This window comes from Cucurbita moschata, unplaced genomic scaffold (genome assembly GCF_002738365.1).
Source record: "Cucurbita moschata cultivar Rifu unplaced genomic scaffold, Cmos_1.0 Cmo_Scf00025, whole genome shotgun sequence".
In the NCBI taxonomy this organism is placed as follows: Eukaryota; Viridiplantae; Streptophyta; class Magnoliopsida; order Cucurbitales; family Cucurbitaceae; genus Cucurbita; species Cucurbita moschata.
The window spans coordinates 3742149-3749562 of NW_019268541.1; positions in this window are offsets into that span (position 1 = coordinate 3742149).

Below are 7414 nucleotides of genomic sequence, written 5' to 3' on the forward strand. Positions count from 1 at the left end.
GCGCTTATACGGGCCGCTGGGGTCAACCGAGGGGGGGATAGTGCTGGCATGACAAGAGAACAGAAATTCATTATAGATTTTCGAAAGCATGACCCTTCGACCTTTGAAGGAGAGGAAAGTGATCTAATGGTAGCGGAAACATGGGTAGAAGCAATTGAGACCCTATTCGGGCATATGAATATCCCTGAGGATCAGAAAGTGAATTGTGCCTCCTTACGTGCTCAGGGATGAGGCCCACTTTTGGTGGAAGGGTGCTTAAAGAATGTTGAGGAGTGGAGCCGAGGGTGAAGAACCAATATGTTGGCATAAAATGAAGAGGGCGTTTTTCCACAAGTACTACCCACCAGTGAGTCAGTATAGAAATGAGACCACCTTCCTTAACCTGAAGTAAGAAAATAAGACAGTCGAGGAGTACGACAGGGAACTGACCCGATTGTCCCGATTTACACCAGATTAGGTTGATATGGAGGAAAAATGAATATGAAGATTTATTGCAGGTCTTTGAGAGGAAATCCAAGGAACGGTGGGGGCAGTAGCACCTACTACATATGTTGCCACTTTAAATGTTGCTACCATGATGGACGTTTTCATAGATGATTGTGTAACGTTTTTGTAGTTACCCACAAAGGGTTGATGGTAATCATAGTATATTATTGTGGTAACACGTCAAAGGTGCTTAGTGGGACGAGCCATGATCTTTTTACTGATCTAGCCAAGCGGCATAGTGACAGGTAGTTACTGTTCCTAAGATAGGTAGTTTTATTGATCTGAGCCGACAAGGCCGTAAGATAGGTAGTGACTAACTCGGCCTAGTGAGGCACAGTGGCAGGTAGTAACTGATCCAAAAAACATTTAGATGTTGCCAGGAACCACTAGGTCTCTGATTAGCAACTATTCGACCACAAAACTTAGGATTTTGTGAATAGGGTTAAATTCGACAAGAGCTTACGAGCAGGTTGCTTACTGAGTATTGTTTATATACTCATTCTGTGTTATTTCTATTTTTCAGGAGAAAAGTAGATCTGGGTTGGTGGAGGGGACGTGTGGAGTCGTGGAGCTGCAAAAGGGGGCCCTTAGATTGAGTCCTCTTCTCCCGTGTCGTTTTGGTTATGATTTTGACGTTTTTGGAAAACCTATGATATTTTGTAACCGTTTCTTTTTATGTGACTCCGCAAATTCTCGTTTTGTGTTTTGTAGTATTTTTTTGAAATGTATATCAAGCAACTTTTAACTTTTAGTGCCCTGCTCAAACAACAAGAAGTAGTTAAAGGTTTTTTTTCTTTTACTCTTGAGTCCACGTGGCGACCCGTGATTCCGTATTTTCAAAGATCGGTCGTTACAGCTCCAATGGCTAGAAAGGCAATTTGAGGAAGAAAGCAGAAAGATGATGAGAATGGAAGAGAATGAAAGAAGAAAAGAAAGAGTTAGAAATGAAGGATGAAAGGTTACAAAAGGAAATTGCTGAGCTGAGTGAGAGTTTCTCCTATCTCAAACAGGAGAAGGAAGAGAATGAGAAGGTAATCTCTGAATTTGTGAAGAAAGTTGAAGAATGTTTGGAGAAAGAGAATGACTTATTAATGGAGATTGATGCTCTAGTGGACGAGCTAGTGAGGGAGAAGAAACATATAGAAACGCTGACTCAACAGAGAGACTCACTCGACATGAACTGGAATCGAGTCCAACAGAAGGCAGTGAATTTATGACACATGATTGAGATACTCACTCATGATAAAGCCGAAATGGAGGAAGCAAAAATGGAAGTTGAAAATGCCGTTGTGGACTTGCGAAGGGAATTAAGTAAACTGAACAAAGTTATGACGTCTGAATCAAGCGTGGCTGAGAACGGGAGAAATGAGGAGTTGGTATTTCAAATGGGCTGTTCTCGAGAAGCTCCAAATAAAGTCTCATCAGAAAAGGACAAGCTCAGTTTGTCACTCGAGGACAAGGAGAGGAAATTCAAGAAACCATGACTGAGCTCGAGAAAACGAAAACGGCACAGGTGGAATCATTGAATATAGCATTTAAGTTTACGAGGGAGTTTTCTTGGAAATAAACTTGAATGAAAAGGGTAGTTTTAATTTCTGTTAATTTTAGTGAGCTATGAAACTAAGTCGTTGAAGGAAAATGCCAAAAAAAGAAAAAAAATGAAAGGTCGAATATTGGGTACTGTTACAGAAATAGTGGGTTAGAAAACGATGGCACATGGGATAGTCATTCTTAGCCTCTAGAAAACCTATAAATTTAGTTTGTTTACCCTCGTAAAAAGCAGAGCAAGTAGAGCAAAAGAACAAAAGAGCAAAGAGCAAAAGTATAGAGAACAACAGGTACAAAGCAATAGAAACAGGTTCTTCAGAATTCTGTCTCCTTGTGTCTCCCCTCTCGACATCTCGTTCACAGTTTCGTGAGTGTTAGTTTAACAAGTTAGTATCAGAGCGAGCATTTATTTTCAACAAATTGGTATCAAAGTGAATTTTATTTCAACAGGTCGCAAGCGGTTGGGTTGTTGGGCTATGCACTTACGGGCTACAGAAGCTGCACTCGCGTGGGCAACCCAAAATAGAAATTTGACCTGTTGCTTCGTCTTCTTCGCCCAACAAACCCTGAATTGCAGCAACCTTAGTTTCTTTCTTCTCCGATCAGTTTCGCAACGACCATGAGCAAGATTACGTCACCCTCTGTTTGTACAACCACGCTGAAAAGCTACCCTCCACACTTATGTCACTATATTAAGACCAATCGAGAAAAGAATACAAAACACTTTGTAAAATACTACTGCTTTGTATTTCTTGAGATGAAAACATAGGTAGGGGTGGAGCCTATTAGAAAATAGGCAATCTATTCCTAAAATTTCTCAACCTTCCTCCTAAAATATTTAAATCATTCTACTAAAATATTGAGTATCTTTATTCTTAAAATATCTTAATCATTTTTCTAAAATATCGAGTTATCTTTATTCCTAAAATACTTAAATCATTTTCTTAAGTAAATATACAATGGACTCGTACAATTATTGGACTCAACCCTATTGGGCTGGTGATGATATTTTAACACTCACCCTCAACACTAGTCCTCATTCGCTGCACCATGTTGAGTTAACGACGAAAGCTCTCATGCTAACCCTTTGTAAACAAGTCTGTCACTTGGTCTTCTGCATCTCGATTTCTTTCTTTAGGACTAATGGAATGGTAGTGCACCTCCACATGCTTTATTCTAGCATGAAACATCGGATTTTCTGATGGCGAATCGCAATGAAGTAGTATTGGATTGCCAATCTTCCATCAAGAGTTTCAACCATGTACTTTCCCCAGTTGCTCCAGTTGCTACTCTGTACTCTGCTTCTCTAGTTGACACTGATACTGTTGGTTGTCTTTCGTTACACCAAAAAATTGTTCTCGAACTAAGCTTGAACACATACCCAGTGATTGATCTTCAGGTATCGTGGTCTCCTGCATAGTCGGCATCACTATATCCAGCTAGCTTGTAGTTTTCGCTTCTTTTATACAAACGATCATAATTGATTATACCTTTGATATATCTCAAGGTTCGTCGAGCCGCATCCAAATGAGGCTTCTTTGAACTTTGCATATACTGACCAATGACTCCAAATTCATTTTCGAATCCATTTGGTTGGTTCATGTAGATCTCCTGGTTCAACTCTCCATGCAAGAAAATATTCTTTATATCAATCTGCCAAAATTTTCAATCTTTATTTACCACAAGTGCTGGAGGAACCTGTATGATAGTGATCTTCTTCACTAGACTATAGGTTTCATCATATTCTAGTCCATATTGTTGAGAGAACCCTGAAGCTATAGTCTGAGTTTTGTATCTCACGATTGATCCATTCGGGGTACACTTTATTTTGTAAATTCACTTGCAAAAGATGGATTTGACATCTCTTGGTCTTTGTACTAATTCCCGGGTTTTATTATGCTCCAAGAGTATAATTTCTTCCTCCACTACCTGCTGTCAAGCCATATTGTGTGATGCTTCTTCATACGTCTTTGACTCTTTAACTTCATCTTCAAGAATAACTATATTGACATTCTTTGGATTTGGCATATGAATTCTTTCTGACTGTCTAAGTCGTTGATGTGCCATTTCCTTTTCACCAAGTTTGCTTGGTTGAGTCACTTCTTGCTCACCAAGATTAGTGTCACTTGGATCTTCAGGCACATCAGCATTAAGCAAATGTGTACAGTTTGCTCCCCTGTCTTTTGTAGAAGAATTTCTTCAGATTGCTCCCTTGTCTTCTATAGAAGAATTTCTTCAGTTTGCTCCCCCATCTTCTGTGAAAGAATTTCTTCAATTTTGTCCAAGCTTGATAATACTTCATTCTTTGAAAGACACCCCACTTCCATTGCACCACTCTGATTGTCAATCATGTGGTTTGAGCATCATGAATCAATGATCTAGTCATCCTCGTAATCGATATGTTCTCTCATCATTGCCATGAACGCTAGTTCGTCTTCTTTTATAAGACATATTGCCTCTGCATCGCATTCATCCTCCATCTCCTTTTTGGATGTTGCCACATTGCTTTCAACAGAATTTTTCTTGGACCAACAATCCCTCGACATGTGGCCCTATGGCCCTTTTTCCTGCAATTGTAGCAAATACCATCAAATCTCTTCCCTTGAGAACTCTTGTTGTCGTTTTACTGAGCTCTCTCAAGTTGTGCAGTTCTTTGATGGTTTCTTCCTTTGTTACCATTTTTGTATCCTCATTTGGTAGACAACTTATTATTGCTCCGACTTTCACTTGTGTTGAGTGATACTTCTTCACCCTTCAATGTGATTCCTCCCATTTGTTTAGCCATGGCTTCTTAACTGGCTAACAAATTTTCAAACTCTACAATTGATGGTTGAGCAGACCATCCTTGTAAAGCAATAACAAAGCTTCTATATTTTGATCGCAATTCGTGGATAATAATTCTCTTCATTCGAGATTCTCCAATGGCAGACCTCAGGTCTAGTTCAATAATCACCCGGTAGGTCGACTTGACCTTGTGGAAGTATTGAGCAATTGTCATGTCATGTTGTGAAATTGACATCAACTCATTCTCCAGAAGTTGTAGCCTCGTATCATTCTTCTTTGAGAACAGCATCATGAACGTGTACTATGCTTCTTTCGGTGTCTTATCATCCCAAATATGGACTAACATCTCTTCTCCATCTGTGGTCTTCAAGGCAAACATTGTTTTGTCTGCTTTGATTCTCCATTTGCGCAAGGCACCGTTAGAATCCTTCAAAGGCATCGTAGTTTCACTCCCACCAACGATCTCCTAAAGATCATGTCCTTGTAAATGGGACATCATGCATGTTGCCCACATATTGTAGTAGTTGTTGTTGAGTTTCTTGATTCCTTCAATGATTTGAAAATCACCCATTGTGTTGGCAATACTTCAGTAATACCAAACAAGTACTTTCAACACAAGACTTGCAGAAGACTACTCACGATGCAAAATAACCTCACTAATAATGTAACGCCCCGTTGGGTTTAGTTATATATATATATGTGTGTGTGTTAAAATAAAAATAACAAAATAAAGAAAAAGAAAAAAAAACTGACCACCTCCTTTAATCTCTCCGTCCATCCCCTACAATATCTCCCTCAGTATCAATAACTCAGCAAAAAAAAACAAAAATAGAAAGAAAATATTTTTCTGGAGGAAACCAGAAGGAAGACAGATAATGGAGAGTTGGTAGACAGAGATGTCATTTCAAAGGTTAGCAGTCAGATTTACCTTTTTTTTTTTTTTTTTTTTCTCTTTCTTTCTGCGAAGGATATTAGCAATTATTTAGATCTGATTTAGAAATTTAGAAATTATCTGTTGCAATGATCTGAATTAGAAATTATATGTCCTAGCGAGGGTCCATGAAAATTGATAAAAAAAAAAAGAATAGATAGATAAGGATGAGAGAAAGATAGGGAAAAGAAAGATCTGGATACATATTCAAAGAAAATAAAATCCAGCAATAGAATTAAAATATGAGACAGAGAAGAAAAGAGAGAAAGATTGGAAGACAGATCAAATAAAAATAAAAAATACCAAATTTGGAAAACATAATCAAAAGAGATTTTCACAGGAAAGAAAGGAGATTAGATTTGGAAACAGTAAAGTTANTTAGTAGCGACTCTGAGTATGTGGAAATTTAGGGTCGTTACAGTTGGTATCAGAGCTCTAGGTTTTAAATTCTGTAGACTAGCCTACAATGTAGACTTGGCACGTTCCATGGTCCCAACGTCGATGCCCCGTCACCGTCAGGTACGTCTTGCACAAGATAAGAAAAGAGAAACGTTTTCAAACTTGCATGCATTTTTATGTTAATGTTACTGAAATTGTTGTGATATTTCACGTATTTATTTAAGAGCATGATGTGATGTGTTGCATGCTGAGTGATTTTGTTTGCAATATGATGTGAACTTAGTAGATGTGATGCATAGCATAATTTCATAGGTAATGAGCCTTAGACTTAAGAGATGCTATCTTGGTTTCTAGAACCATGCTGCCTAGACCATGCGAAAGAGTAAGACGAGGAAGGGGACGACCTCTTATAAGAGATAGAGGACGAGATGAGGCTGAAGAGAGCCCACCTCGAGAGGGATCAGAGATAGGGTTTGAATTAGAACCCTTATTGTATGTATGGTCGGAAAGCAGCCCTGAGAGGGTAGACGTAGTAACTAAGGATAGAGTAAAGAATGATCAAGCAATAGTAGCTGACCAAACTTTAAGCGTAGTCCTAATAGTAGTAAAGATGACTGACTTCAACGTACTACTAGGCATGGATTGACTAGTTGCAAACCATGCTATTATAGAATGTCGCAAAAAAAAAAAAGGGTGATATTCTCACCATTGGTGGGACCTAGCTTTAAATTTAAAGGCACAAATACCGGGGCTACCCCCAAAGGTAGTCTCGATGATGAAAGCAAAGAGATTAGTCCAACAATGTGGTTGGACTATATTAGTATGTGTCGTAGACGTAAGAGGAAAAGAAAAGGCCCTAGAAAACGTGTCCATCGTAAATGAGTTCCCAAATGTGTATCCGGATGACCTACCTGGAATACCCTCTTCTCGAGTGGTCGACTTAATCATCAAACTCGAGCCGAGAACTGAGCCTATTTCTAAAGCACCTATCGCATGGCGCTAGCAGAGTTGAAAGAACTCAAGGCGCAATTACAAGACTAACGGGAAAAAGGGTTCATTCGACCTAGCATAATCCCCTGAGTTGCGCTAGTGTTTGTTCAAAAGAAAGATGGATCGATGCATTTGTGCATCGATTACAGAGAGTTAAATAAGAGAACCATAAAGAACAAATATCCTCTACCTAGAATAGAAGACTTATTCGATCAACTCAGAGAGGCAACGATATTTTCTAAGATAGATCTGCGATTAGGTTACCATTAAATAAAG